We start from the raw sequence: 16,042 nt of genomic DNA, 5'->3' as shown, positions 1-16,042 counted from the left end.
CCTTATGAACACAAAGAGTTCATCTGCCTATTTGTAAAATGATAGGAAAAAAAAATAAAGAATCTGAAATTAGAAAAATTGTGTGTTTCCTCCCATATGTCCCAGAGGACCCGTCAGGCTCTGATTATTACCAGGACTCGTTAATATAATCACGCACCTACTCATCACGTAATGAGGGTAGGGGATGCACCTGAGTACCACCTTGTATAATTGTCACTGCGCCACTGCAGGGTCAGTGAAACAACCCCCAGGCAGAGAAGATATAAACTCAGTGCCTCTCAACTCAGATGCGTTGCAGAGTTGTTCACAAGTGAGAACTCTCTTCGAATCCTCTTCACTTCTCCCCAACTATGTTTATTTAACCTTCCTCTTCTTCATTCCTGGGACTTTCTTCTCCAGATCCTGATCTCTGAGCTGGTTCTATTTATAGCTATTTTATCGTCGCATCTCTCTTGCTTCACTTTAAGTTCTTCCTATTTTTTGAACCTTTTTCTTCTCTTTAGATCTCATTTTGTGTGCTTGATATCTCTCTGCTTTAGCGTCAATTTGTTTAATTTGCTCCCTTCCCCTTATGTTTTTATTTTCTGTGCGTCCTGTAATAAACCCCAAGGGCTTTGTGAATGAGGGCAAGGAAATGAGACCTTCTGATTGGCTGAATCTTCTGCTGCTTGCTATTAACATGGGAAAAGCCTCAGTGCCAGGATGCAAGCTGGAGCTCCAGAAGATGACCCCTTTCACCATGGATGGAGACTTCGTCCTTGGAGTGATTGCTTTGGCTCACACTAGGGTGGATTACCCAAACCGTGACTTCAGAGAGACCCCTAAGCCAGCACACTGTGAGGGGTAAGACATCCCAAATAGGAAATTAATGTTTTTAGCTTTATTGCTAACCAGGAAAGAGATCTGGTATTTAGTTGATAATAAACTGGGTACCAGGTCACAGAGCCAAGCAGCATATTAGTATGAAGATTTTCAGATGACTTTTAGTCTGGTTGTTTTTGTCACTAGATATGGCAACATCTGGCACAACCAGATAATTCATTGGGTGTGATTTAGAATTTCTTTCAAGAATTATACCCAGATGATCACTTTGCCTATCCATTTTTTTGCTTGCGTAAAATATTTCAAATTTCATCTACTTTTTATGTGGCTACATCTGTAATGGAAGGTATAATCTATATGTGTTTTTGTGCTAATATATACTACTATGTGGATTACCCACCACTGCCAAAAATGGCTAAAAATATATATGTTGTAGAAAATTGCACATACCTTTAGCTGAACTGAATGAGTCACTATTAATCCATGTATATTGAGTTCAAAACTGTCCTTGTAAACTACTGCTAATACTACGATTACTACTACTACTCACATATACACAACAGTGAATGACAAGGCAGGGGATCCAATACTACTATTACTACTACTACTACTACTACTGCTACTTATACTTTTTAAAGCCACACTATAGATATACACAGTATTCACTAGACATGCACAAGTATATGATAGCAGAGGGGCTGATATTCACAGATGTAGCTGCCTAATTTAAGGAATTAGGTGCCAAGAACTTCTTGAAAGCTCTTGGCACTATTTTCACTGTGTACCTACATTAAGGCATCTAAAACATGGGTGGGTAAACCATTATGGAAACCAATTTCATGAATTGCACGATCATTCAAAAAATCATTTAGCTCTTTTGAGGCAGGAATTCAATCACTTTCACAAGAAATGGAAGTGAAGAGATTGTATATAGTTGGTTAAATCAGTATGACCTAAGCTAGACTTCTTAAAAAAGGATTAACACCGGCATGCTTTAACTGAACTGTGGAATAACCCTCAGTGAATGACCATTTGATTGTAATAGATATTGCTGGTTGATAGTAGGGTTGTGCATTCATTTAAAAATGAATGACAATCTAATGCCCAATTTGTTTAATTTCATTAAATCCAAAATGATTTAAAATTGGTCCTGAAAATTGTGAACATTTTAGTTTCTATTCATTTCAGAAAATAGAATATGCTATTAGCAATTTAGAGCACACTATTTCAGAAACGAATAAATATGAGTGTTAACGAAAAAAGCAAGCTCTCCCAAAATTAAATTTGGGTCAAAAACAAATGGATCACGAAAAAATATTTTGGCCACGCATATGCCAAGTTGATAAATAAAGCTTGGGGGTAACCTGCACGGAGCGGCAGTTACTACCTTGGGAAGCTTGCTGGGCGGACTGGATGGACCATTTTGGTCTTTATCTGCCGTCACTACTATGTTACTATGCTACTATGATATTGCATCCTTCACTTTACTTGTGTATTCCACTTGAAGCATATTTCTGAATTTAATAAGTAAATTATAAAGGCAAAGTAATTAATAAATGCATTTTGGAAAATTGCCCACCCTCCATGAAGCTAGAAGTACAGGCACTTTTCACAACGTAAGCCCTTATACCTGCATAGTGCAGAGGCATTACTGGGGTTGGGTAAGTCTGGGGAGGCAACAGCAGGCATCATTTTATATTTTCATAAGTACTCGCATTGTTTAAAAGGAAAGAAAGTACTCTCAGAAAAATGAGGATGGATGGGTTTGGAGGCTGAAGGGTTGGGAAGTGAAGGCCATTACCTCCCCGTTTGTTAAATGCTAGCACACTGACCTGCTTACTCTTCTAGCATTTAACTACATCTGCTGAGGTGTAACTCAACTGATGTGGCAACATGGCCAAGGAAAATTTACCACACCACTGTAAATGCTATGCTAATAAGCAATGAGCTCACTACCATAGTATTTACATATTTAAATTAGGTGTCCATGTTAAAAGCCACACAATCATGTTATTTTTCAGGCAGTCACTTTTGAGGGTGCTAAATGCTGCATTGGCAATGTTAGTAAATGTGCATTACACAATGAGCTCATTTTGATGCATGCATTTAATACAATGTTCTTTAGTACCCGAACTCCTAAATAGTTAACCTTTATTCTAGTATGTGTTTAGCTATTAAATGTTAAACATCAGTGTTCCGTATCTAATTGCTAATCAATGCATAACCGATACATTTTGAATAACATTGTTAATAAACTATTAATCAACCTTTAATGTAGCAAGTATTCAGTCATTTCACATTTAACATCACTCAAGCAGGATATTAGAATCTGAAGGGGTAGACTGAGGAACAGCGCGTCAGCAAATACCTGTTCACAGAAAGGGTGCTGAAAGTGTACATTTCCCTCCCTGGGTGGGTTTTGCTGAAAGAGGAGAGAGCAGAAATCCTAAACTTAGTGGCAGTCGCGTAAGTGTTCACAGTGGCATACTCACCTGCTTCAGAATGAATGCTAAAGTGTTTAATATGAAATATTAGAAGGTCTAGAGGAGAAACAGGCAAGCACATGGCCGGGTTTGTCTGGCAGACTCCAAAGTAATGATAGCTCTTTAGATGAGACTTTGATCTGTGATGACAGCACCAAACTAGCAGCTGGGTCTCTCTGGCTGGTTGCAAGTTTTGAAATAGATAATAAGTGTTAGCGGCAACACAGGTAGCTGGGTCTATCTGCCAGGCTGTAGGAGAATGAATATTTGGGTAATGGTCACAATAGTATTGTTGACTATTTAGATTATTACAGTTTTGGAGTTAAACTTAGGGAAACTACCATTTTAGAGGGAAATAAGTGGGGATCTTGTATGTTTTTCTACTCAAAATAGTGGGATACCAATGAAGAAGACACAAAGACTGTCCTGGAAAAAGAGAAATCTGTGGCTGACAGCAGGGATGTATCCTTAGTGTGCACAGAATGACTGGGCAGTCAATTATCAATTGAACTAATTATTAGTCAGAGAGGTAAATGTGATGCATGGCCCCTGTCAGAGACTGGATGCTGGGTTTGATGATCCATTCATCTGGCCCAGCCTGGCACTTCTTATGTTCTTATCTACTATGCATTTTGAAACCTCTATAATAAGACCACAAGCCAATTACATTTCTGGCCAATGCTGGGTCCTATATAATGGTTTTATGGTTATTAGTAAGGAGGACGTGTTCTATTGAAACAACATATTCTAAATGGGGCAGTTTATTGCAACTTATAAAGAATGTTTTGTACGATTTGAATGATTATTCTGGGTACATTTTTGCTTTAATATTTTATGTGTATAGATTAACTGTTTGGGAAGCTTCTGTTTTATATGTTTTTACATTTTATGATGTTTTATTCAATGGAAGATAATTTCTGACATTTTGTTTTATTTTTTGATACATTTTAGTTTCTGAAGTGTGTTTTGTTTGTGTCACAGTGTACTGTTGGTATTTTAACTCAAGGCAGGAGAGAGACTGGACGCTGGCGAGACTGGCTTGTGCAGAACAAGAATCAGGAGCTTCTGCCTGTACCGGCACTTTCCCCTCAGTTCAGCTATCAGGTGCTGGTGGCCAGCACTATTTAAACTGGAAGAGACACAAACCAAGGGCTGGTACTAAAGGGCACCCACTAAGGCAGGGCTGATGCAAAAGTGGAAAATAAAAAGGGGCCCACTTAAACAGACAAAGTCAGGGAGACACAGCTAAGATTTGGAGTAGACAAAAACAAGGACAAGCCAAACAACTAAGACAGGAAGGCCACAGATCAGGACAACATACAAGTAAGCAAACAGGACAGGAAACACAGAGCAAGAAGGCCACAACTAAGTCCAGAGAGTAACAAACAAAGCAGAAGGGTACATATTAGGGCCACACAAGACTAGAACAAGAGTCACACAGAGGACCAGAAGCTGAGGCAAGTTACATGATTTGAGGCAGGCTTTTAACTGTGGCAGTGCTGAAAGAACATTGCTGCCAACAGCACTCCCAAATCAAAGGGTTTGGAGGACTAGATAGCATGTAAACATAGCCTACTGAGGTCCCCTGCTGGTGGGAGGCAAGAACTGCCCACAGACTCTCACAGTTTTATGGTTTTTATTGTAAACCAATTTGAGCCTTTCTGGATAAGGCAGGATAAAAGTTAAGTAAATGGCAAAATAATATGATGACAGCTGATTGGTTTATTCTCAACAGATTTCAGATCCGGAATTACCGTGACATATTGGCCATCATGTTTGCCATTGAAAAAATTAACCAGAACCACCACCTGCTGCCGAACCACACCCTAGGTTTCTGGTTCATGGACTCCTGTTTTTCAGAGGTAGTCGCTCTCCAGGACACTCTCCTGCTGCTCTCTGGAAGAAACAGAACACTCCCGAATTATAAGTGTGAGGCTCAATTTACTCTGGCAGGCATCATTGGAGAGCTCTAGTCTTCAGTGTCTGAGGTCATGGCCAGGATATTAGGAGTTTACAGGATTCCACAGGTATGAGATTTATCTATGTTTCTGTCAAAGAGACAATGCGTTACCACTTGATTCTATTTTGTCTCCAATATCCTAGATATTCCTTCATTGCATTCATGGCGTTCCAGTTCCTTCTTTTCTTAGAAACTGGAACTATGGTCCATTGATCTAAGGAGGCAAAACCCAGGACAGGCTGAGAGACTGCAGATGAAATGAAAATCCTTAAAATGTTCTCACCACTGCTCACCAAATTCACTAGTATGTTTTAAGCCCCCTGTTGATACATATAAGAAAGATGATGGAACTCTTTCTTTTCAGATCAGCATCTCAGCGCAGCATCCAATGCTGAGTGATAAGCTCCAGTTCCCATCTTTCCTACGCACCTATCCTGCAGCCAGCATGCAGCCCCAGGCCATTGCCCAGCTGCTCCACCACTTCAACTGGAAGTGGGTGGGGATCTTGTTTTCTAATGCAGATATTGCCAGCCTGCAAAGTCAGAAGATAAGGCAGGAGGTGGTGGAGAATGGTGGCTGTGTGGCTTTCATAGAGAAGATTGATGATCATTACCCCAGTGAAAGGTTAGTGAAAGTGGCAGAGGTAATACTTCAGTCTTCCACAAAGGTGATTGTATGCAGTTGCTTTGAAGTGCACCTCAAGCCTATCCTAGAGCTCCTTTCCCTCAGGAACATTACTGCCAAAGTCTGGATCTTCTCATCTGTATTTGCCATTAACCCTCGTATGTTTACTCTGAAGTCATGGAGGTTGCTTAATGGCAGCTTGGTGTTCATTGGCTCCACCAGTGACATCCCCCACTTCACTAATTTCCTCTACCACATTTACCCATGGGACACTTTCACCAAGCTCTTCTGGGAAAAGGCATTTCAATGTCAATGGAAGGGACAGAACTTGACTCATGTGGTGATGGGAGAAGACATCATTCCATGCACAGGTGAAGAGGACCTTAAAAGACTGGACCCAGCGATCTTTCAGCTGAATGATTTAAGCATTTCCTATCATGCTTACCTGGCTATTCATGCTTATGCTCATGCCCTACACAACATGATTTTGGAACGATCCATAGAAGACATTTTTGGAATAGACACCAGTATTTATAATGTTAAACCATGGCAGGTACTGAAAATAATTGTATTTTTAAAATAATAATTGCAATCAAGATCCTCGTGGTGTTTAAACTTTAGAGCTTTGGCAATATATATTTATATGAGAGCAGATGGTCGGATGGTACACTGCTTGAAAGCTTGCCAAAGTCAGGGGAGAAAGCATTAAGTTACTATTTAATTATCAAATTATAAATTGGTAAAACTTGTGAAATGTACTTGGTCAACATCTTCTAGAGGATTTACTGGCAGACATGAGGAAGGCTGAGTGACCATCACAAGATCACATAGAAGGTCAATGAATAAACCAGGATTTGAACTGAAACACAGGGAAGTTAAATTGCTTGCCCAAAGTCATACATGGGGTGAATGTTCAATGCATACTTTGAACTGAAACACAGGGAACTTAAGTGACTTTCTCAAAGCACAGGCTGATTAATTAATGGAACTTGGCATAAGGCATCATTCATGAAGCATATGTTCTGATTAGGAGCATAGCATCTTATGCTATCTTGTAAATATTTTGTTTCACCCCCTCTTAATGCCTTAAACATCAAAGTCACAACCTTAAATTGTAAGCACTTCTCAACTGAAAACCAATGTAGCTGATGTAAAAGTGCTGCAGTACTCACGCTACATGGGCAGCCATGAATCAACTGAGCTACCATATTTTGCACTACTTGCAACCATTGTACACTTTTTTTTAAGAAGGCCTACCAATAGCACATTACAGTAATCAGATAGGGAGCTAATTAAAGCTTGAACAATGACTCTACAAACTGAGAGGTCCAAAACCAGACGTGTCCTACTCAACTGGCTGAGTCTAAAGAAGACTCGTCGTATGATTGAAGAAATATGGAGGTGAAAATTAAATGCATCGTCCACTAGCACCTCCAAATCTCTAACATTACTTCTTTTTTCCACCAATGTATTTCGAATCTTCAAATACAATGAATCATTAATCACCCCGCTCCAGTAACCGCTCTGTTTTGTCCACATTTAAAAGCAATTTTTGAGAATCAAACCATTTTAAAATTTGACATAAGCCCTCATTAATTCTCCCAGTTGCCTTGCCTGGGTTTTTCCCTGCAGTAGCCACCAACTGTACATGATCTGCATATATAAATACCTTAAATCCTAGGGACTGGATGAAGGAACCCAATGGTTGTAAAAACAAATTAAAAAACAGCGGTGACAGTGGGGAGCCCTCCGGAACCCCACAATTTATCCTGAAGGGTTCATAGAAATCCTCTCATATCTTGACTACCCTTGACCGATCATTCAAAAAAGTGGTCACCCACGTTAAGACCTGACCACCCAGCCCCAACTGCTTACATCTTTCCAATAAAAGCCCACGACCCACTAAGGCAGGAGATATGTGAAATGGTATATCGGAGAAGGATATTTGCAATAATTGGTCCAGAGAGTTGGAATGCAACTCCATTAGAAACTAGACTGGAAACAAATTACAACTCCAGGCAAAGTGGCATAACCAGGACTGGATCAATCAGTTGGGGTTCATCTGGGTGAGGTGGCAACTCTAGCTGGATGCCTGGGGAGTTGGAGGATTAACAGAGGAAAAAGTAGACATCTGGCAGGCCAGAATGCCAAAGCGATTGTTATTAGGGAAATCCATAAAGGTAGAATAAAGTTTCAGAGATATCTACCTATTCAGAACAATGTATTTCTTTCATCACTGAAATCCACAGGTCCTCCATTATCTGAAGGCTGTGCGTTTCAGAACAGAGTCCGAAGAGGAAGTCTACTTTGATGAGAATGGGGATGTGCCTGCTGTCTTTGACATCATGAATATCCAGATACACCCGGATGACACCTACGAAGTAATAAAAGTGGGTAGATATGATGCCAGGGAAGCCCCGGGGGATGAAATCAGTCTGAACACCACTGCCATCTTATGGAACCAAAATAACCAGGTCAGAATCAACATCCTAATATGTTAATGATGATAGATTAAGACCACTTGGTCTGTACCTCTAAGAGTATGCAGGCAGGGGGCTCAGAAACCATTTTTTTAATGTCACCACTTTAGGGGGTGGGACCCCTGAACCACCAATGTAGTTTTTGCTAAATGTGAAGGGAGTGGTGGTGGGGGGCTGGGAGCATACATTTATTATTTACCTGCCTTTGGAGACCCCTGAACCCAATGATTGCTTTTACCTTGGGGGGGGGGAGGAGGGGAGAGGTGGTGTTGGTGGGCCAACACCGCATGGGCTCCTTTGACTATTTTTAAACTTTTGGGCAGTCGGGGGTGCCCTGAGTGGCAGTCCCGGGTTGAGCTAGAGGTCAGCAGTGACCCCATCCAACCTTTTCTTGAGCTGAGGTAATTTTTTAGTAGCCCTTGAGTTTGGGGCCACCATCACATTAAAGGGCCACTAGCTACGTTCTTTTGTCCAACGATGTTTGGCTGCAAGACAAAAAAAAAAGCACCACAGAACCGCAATGATTTTTGCGGACGGGTTCCAGCATTGTGGCAACACCCCCTGTGATAATGGGATCCTCTCCCACAAAGATACATCACAGCTTAGTTGTTTTAGGCCTTAGCTGGATATGTCTGAACTGAAAAGTGCGATGTAGACAGACTAGAAGCACTTTTTCGACTTATCCAGCTAAGTAGCGACTTTGCAGCTACTTAGCCCGATAAAGCAGAATTTATCCAGATAAATGCCGCTTCTCAGCTGGCTAAGTCCAAATTTGCTTGCATATGTACTCATATTTTATAACCTGTGTATATTGTTTGCGTGAACATTATGAAATTCTATAGCAACCTTGTGCTCAGTGAGGATAACTTTCAAAACTACTCTTGTTTGTCGATTTACGTGTGAATACAGGCACACAGAAAATTGCAACTCTGTTTTATAACCTGCACAGAAAGATATGCACAGGTTATAAAATATGAGTACATGTGCATGCACAAATTCTCGCGTATGTAAAAAGCATGAGGACGCAGGTTCGGACTTATCTGGGTAAATGCTGATTTATCTAGCTAAGTAGCAGCACATAGCCGGATAAGACAAACTAGTAGAACCTTTTGGATTTATCTGGCTATGTAGGTCTGCTGCTACTTAGCTGGATAAATCAGAATATAGCCAGATAGGCTGCTGTTTGAATCATCTGCTGGAGGCAACAGACGCTGCTCTGCTCTGTGAACTTTTCTTGCTGTGTTTGCTTAAGGCGTTTTTCATGTGCTGGAGCGGCTGACACTGCTGAAATTGCTTTACTTTCATTACTTCCTGGTCTCCCTGCCGGCCCACTGAGCTCTGACGTCAGTGGGAGGAGCAACTACAGACGCCCTTATCATCGGCGTCCTGACGGTGAGGAGAGCTGATGTTTGAATCATCTGCTGGAGGCAGCAGACGCTGCTCTGCTCTGTGAACTTTTCTTGCTGTGTTTGCTTAAGGCGTTTTTCATGTGCTGGAGCGGCTGACACTGCTGAAATTGCTTTACTTTCATTACTTCCTGGTCTCCCTGCCGGCCCACTGAGCTCTGACGTCAGTGGGAGGAGCAACTACAGACACCCTTATCGGCGACCTGACGGCGCGATCGCCATCGGCGCGTCGCCAAAGCCGCGCGCCTAAGGGGCGCGTGGCTTTGCCGGGCTTCGCCGGAGTTCGCTGGAGCCTGTCGGAAGTCTGGTTTGTCTCAGATTCAGCGGCCATTTGAGACTGGCAGGAATTTTTGTGATTGTGTAACAAAGGATCCTAATTTAGAGGTACTTTTAATGTTTCCTTAAATCTGTGGGTCTTGTTTTTCTCTGGTGATGCCACACACCAAGAGAAAAGGGAAAATATCTACTTCTACACCTGTTTCAATTAACAATCAACCACGTATATCGGATCACTTTGTAAGAACCATAGTAATACCAGGAGATCAAGTCGCTAGAGACTTGGGCCAGGAGCAGGGCCCAAGCTCTTTGACTTTAGAAACATCATTGAGCCCTGGTGCCCCAGTAACACCAGAGCCGCCTACGAGGAAAGGGGGAGTAGATTATATCTTCGAAGAACCCAAATTGGACTTGACCTCCTTAATATCTAGCAATCAAGGGGAAGTGGGTAGCTTATATTGCCTGCCGGCTGACCCAGATTTGCAGTCTCTTAGAGACCAAGTGAGGGAAGTCAACCTCATCATGGCCTCTAAGGAGAAGGAGTTACAAGGAGCCCAAGTAGGAGCAAAGCAGGATATAGTATTAATTACTCCTACTAAATTTACAACAGAAGAAATTGGAAGCATGATTTTTTCCATGCAGAAATCCATTAACGAATTAGCCAAACTCGTTCAGGATGGCTTGAGTAATAACAAAGTAATTCAAGTAAAATTAGAACAGATAGAGGGTTCAGTAAATATCTTGGGAGTTAAAACTAATGAGATAGAAAAAGTTCAGGTTAATTTAATTAAATCAGAAAAGATACAAGCTGATAAAATAGAACAACTAGAAAACCAAATCAGAAGAGTCAATTTGAGGATCCTAAATTTTCCCAAGACTCATTTATTATCTCCCAAGGAACTACTTAGGAGCTATTTAATAAATGTACTGAAATATACAGAAACACAAATACCTCAAATAGCAAGGATATATTATATTTCCAATCCAGTAATTCCAACAGGTACTGAAGTTCAGAATCAGGGAGATCAAAAGGAAGATACAGATTTATCAGAATTATTAGAAAAATCATCGGACATGGAGATTAAGACGAGGGCTACTTTAATTGTCCAATTTATAGATATGTCTCAGAGAGATTCAATCCTTAGATTATACTTTAAATATCAAAATGTTAATTTTCATGGACATCCTATTAGAATCTTCCCTGATATAGCTTTAAGTACTCAATTAAGAAGAAGGGAGTTTCTCACGATGAGAGATAGAGTCATACAACGAGGGGCTAAGTTTATTCTTCGCTTTCCATGTCGTTGTATAATATTACATCAAAATACGAGATATGTCTTTATTTTTCCTGATCAACTACGTTCGTACTTGGATTCCTAACTCCAATTATCTCCTTAGTTAATAAATGGGGGGAGGAATGGACGTTTATGGTTTAGTACACAATGTTTAATTGTTTGAATTCTATAGTAATTCTGCTCTTTTCTTTTTCCTGCTAGAATCTTCAATTTCTAATAAGATATTATTCTAGGTTTTACAGCGACTATCTGTTATGGTTATTGCTTTATGAGCTGTCTATTGATGATTATTCTCGACAGAGTTGTGTATGATCCTATGGAAAATGAAAATGTTCAATAAAAATATAATAAAAAAAAAAAAAAAAAGAATATAGCCAGATAAGTGCCATTACTTATCTGGATAAGTTCAAATGTGTTCGTCTAAGTAGCTGGAATGGTGCTACATAGCTGAATAAATTGGATATTAGTCCGATAAGTGTACGCAAATAATATACCTACATATTGTACTTTCAAAGGATATACAAGTACATTTTACTCGTGTTAATTTGATGCTTTTACTACCTTAAATCAGCTTATATACTTAGAAATCAGGGATTTTATAACATGCATGTGGCAATGAAATAACCAGTCTTACCAATTAGTCTACCAGTTCACCCAGTCCACCTGCAGTTCATGAAGACCTTCCTGGCTCTTCAGCCTGAAGTCCCCCCATTGCACTCAGACCCTCTATCCAGTGATTTTTTTCACTTTTATGATGCTTGCGATCACTTACACCTGATATTGAGCAGCAGTAAATATGCGCAAGTAAAAGACTGATGCCTGTCACTGTGGCAGGTTTTAAAATAGCAACGGATTCTCGGAAATGTCGGCCATGCCCTGGAATGCCCCTCACACACCTTTTTTACATGCGTTCTGTTGCTGGCACATGTACATATATGCGCCTACTTTGCTGCTTTTAAATTAGGAGCTGTGCGTGATCAGTTCTTATACTTGCGTCTATAGGCCTTTGTATATGAGCCAGCTTTTAAAAAATTTGTCTGTGTATTTTCATGTCCATATATTTACTGATTGGCATGGAGTTGTTTTGTGTCCACCATTTTCATATACCCTTGGCTGTCTTCAAAAATGGCCCTAGCAACAGATAATGACCATGATAATGCTTTAATCGTTTTATAATTCACAGACCCCTCGCTCTGTCTGCAGTGAGAGCTGCTCTCTTGGTTACAGGAGATCTGCCAGACTTGGTCAGCCCACCTGCTGCTTTGACTGCGTCCCTTGCTCCACTGGAGAAATAGCCAATGAAAAAGGTGAACCACTTCTTGTCCTTCTGTGAGATAATGTGAGACTCTAACATGCCAAGGCTTTGACTTGCCAAGGCTATGATGCAGTTCATCCTGGAGTTGTCATGAATGAGTTTGGCTGATTCATTTGAGTTCCACAATTGATAAGTTTGCCCATTTATTTATTTTTATTTATATGTTTTATATACCGTCAATCTGTGAACAATCTAGCTAGACCCTCATTTTACATCGACTGCATGCTAGGAATTGCAGTTCCAATTTTTTTAAGAAAGGGGAAAAAAATGGAAGATCCATAATTACAATGAGGCGAGAACAGATATTTTTTAGCTTGTCATCAACACCATGAAGCCTGTTTGTAACCTTTATTGCCCATCAAAACCCATGTTTCTCTGTGTTACTGAGCAGGCCCCATCCATGAGTAGTTCCTTCCTACAACTCAGCTTCAATGGTCCATTATTGTATAATAGGGCATCTCTGCAGGCTGGGATTCTTTTACTGTACCAAGGCTAAACTCTGGGGATACTTTTTATCCAACGACTTTAGCCAGAATTTTCAAAGCAGATTTCTGCACCCAAATCGACCTTGAAAATTAATGCGTGCTCACAGAACCTCATGTGGCACAGATGCAAAGTTATACCTACTGGAGAGCTCAGAGCAGGGGTAATTTTGCAAAGGTGGATTTACATGCATGCTGTCAGAAATAAAATATATGCATGTAAATCTTGATTCCTCCCCAAATCCACCTCCAGAACACCTATATAGTATGTTTGTAATAGTTTAAGTGAAATGGTGTTGCATGCATACTTTAATACTCTGTCTTTCCTCCACTTGAAATCTTTTCAAACAGACATTAATAAGCATAAATAGGTGTTTTATGCTCAAAGGTGCCTTTGAAAATTGCCCCTTAAAAGACTTGTGATGTTATTATATAGATGGACAAATGATATCTATATTTTCGGCTTGTAACTGGAGTTATTTCTCTCTTTCAGATACAACCGAGTGTTGGAAATGCCCAGAAGACCAATGGCCCAGTGAGAATAGAGACAAGTGCCTTCCAAAAGACATTGAGTTCCTGTCCTACCAGGAACCCTTGGGAGCAGCTTTGGCTGCTGTTGCTATCATATTGTCTTTGGCCACCATCCTCATCCTTTTCATCTTCTACCTGTTCCAGGAGACGCCGATTGTCAGAGCCAATAACCGAGGCCTCAGCTACCTCCTCCTCTGTACCCTCTCACTCTGCTTCCTCTGCTCCTTAACATTTATTGGATTCCCCATGAAGCTCACTTGTATGGTCCGCCAGCCCACCTTTGGACTCATTTTCACTGTCAGTGTATCTTGTGTATTAGCAAAAACAGTTACGGTGATCATTGCCTTCAAGGCTGTCAACCCTCGTAATCAGCTCAGAAAATGGGTTGGGCCAAAGATTCCTAACCTCATCATTGTTTTCTGCTCCCTCATCCAGCTAGTTATCTGTACTTATTGGATTTCTAGGCATCCTTCCTTTCCTGAGAACAACACCAGATCTGAAAGTGGGAAGATAATCGTTGAGTGTAATGATGGGTTGACCATTCTCTTCTATTGTATGCTGGGATATATGGGCTTCCTGGCCATCATTAGCTTCATTGTGGCTTTCCTGGCTAGGACATTGCCTGACAGCTTCAATGAAGCCAAGTTTATCACCTTCAGCATGCTGGTCTTTGTGAGTGTCTGGCTGTCTTTCATTCCCGCCTACATCAGCACGCAAGGGAAGTACATGGTCGCAGTGGAGGTCTTCACCATCCTGTCCTCTGGTGCAGGATTACTCTTCCTAATCTTTCTTCCAAAGTGTTACATTATTCTCCTGCAGCCAGAGATGAACACCAAGGAGAACTTAAGAGGAAAAAGTACAACAGGGAAATAAAATCTAATTAAAATTTCCAGAACTGAATGGCCTATTGTATTGACACAAGGGCTAGAGAACCATTCACTTCTGGAACTGGATAGTTCAGTAGATTATGTACAAGAACACAGAATCTATTGCATCTAGTCCTGCCAGGAGTAACCTCCTTGGGGCTATGGTTCTGATCCAAACAGCAGTGGCAAAATTGCTATGGGCTTCCAAGAACAATTTGAAGTAACCTGCACAGAGTAACCTGCATGGAGTGGCTGTGTTTAGAAACTGCCATCTACAGAGATGTCTTCACTCTCGAGTAAAGCAATGGGCTAGGGGCCCTGAGGGAAAGCTGATACAGAAAACAGCCATGATCTAAAGGGTGGAAACAGGAATCGGGCATCAATATTTGAACAGAAACTCTTTAATAGAGCTGCAAGACAATTGAAAGATAGGTTCTTTGATCGTTTTACCTATATCAAGAATATTTTTTTCGGGTCCCTGAACAGGTCTTCCATTTGGTTTTAAAGATTGTCTGTGTCCCAGGTTATCTCAGCCATGACGGATTTGGACTAAATTTTAGTGTTTATGATTTTTTTGTGCATTTGTCTTTGTTTTGTTTGGGGTGTCACTTTTTTTTGTTTTTTTCATTTGTCCTTTTGTATGTTTTCCATTTATGTATTTGTGTCAATTGGTTATGATTAGTACATATTTTAATAGTCATGTTTAGAAATGGCTTAGATATGACTTGCATATGAAGAACCTGTAGTAGATTAGATTTAAAGATTCAAGGATAGTATTTTTTAATTGAAGAAAGCTATTTTTTGATAGAATAAAAAATTCTTTGCGATTGAATGTTATATTTGCTGCACTGTTCTATGAGTCTTTTTTTGGTTTTTCTTCTTGATAGAACAGTATTTGTGGTCTCTTTTATATTGACTTCATATCTCTTTGCCAATCCCTTCAGCCATTCAGATCTAGAAATGACAAGCTTTTTTATACAAGGTCCTCACTCTGACCCATCCAGTCCTAAAGGTGAAAGGTTCTGTATCATTGTGACAATCCCATGAGCTCTCTAATCCTGGAGATGATAGACTATGTACTCTGTGCCCGTTTCTTAAATAGTTTAGTGCTAGATGTGAAAGGTTCTCTATCCCTGTGCCAATCTCTTGAATCATTCAGCACTAAAGGTAGCCAAAGATATGAATTAATTTACAAATGAAACAAAAAAAAAATCCCATTTCTTTTCTTTTGGGAAATAGCACACACTATTTTCCATAATAAATAAACACAAATAATGAGAGAGAGCCCCTGAAAACCCTCTGAAATGGAACAAAAACGTTTTCAGTGTACACATTCCCAGAGATGTCCTGCTGAACAGTCCTGTGCTCATTCCCTGAGTTATTCCATGCTAGAATTGACATGCTGTATATCTATGTCCATCCTATAAACCAGCCGGCCCTACAGATGAAAATTTCTGGATCATTGTGCCAATCTTATGAACCATGCAGTCCCTGTATCCTTT

At 40.4% G+C, this 16,042-nt stretch overlaps 1 pseudogene; it reads left to right on the top strand.

Moving 5' to 3' along the window:
* Positions 1-679: 679 nt before the first annotated feature.
* On the top strand, positions 680-15,324 carry LOC115080350 (annotated as a pseudogene).
* The last annotated feature ends 718 nt before the right edge of the window (positions 15,325-16,042 follow it).

The sequence above is a fragment of the Rhinatrema bivittatum genome, chromosome 19, assembly GCF_901001135.1.
Source record: "Rhinatrema bivittatum chromosome 19, aRhiBiv1.1, whole genome shotgun sequence".
NCBI lineage: Eukaryota > Metazoa > Chordata > Amphibia > Gymnophiona > Rhinatrematidae > Rhinatrema > Rhinatrema bivittatum.
This window is presented reverse-complemented; position numbering and strand designations above follow the sequence as displayed.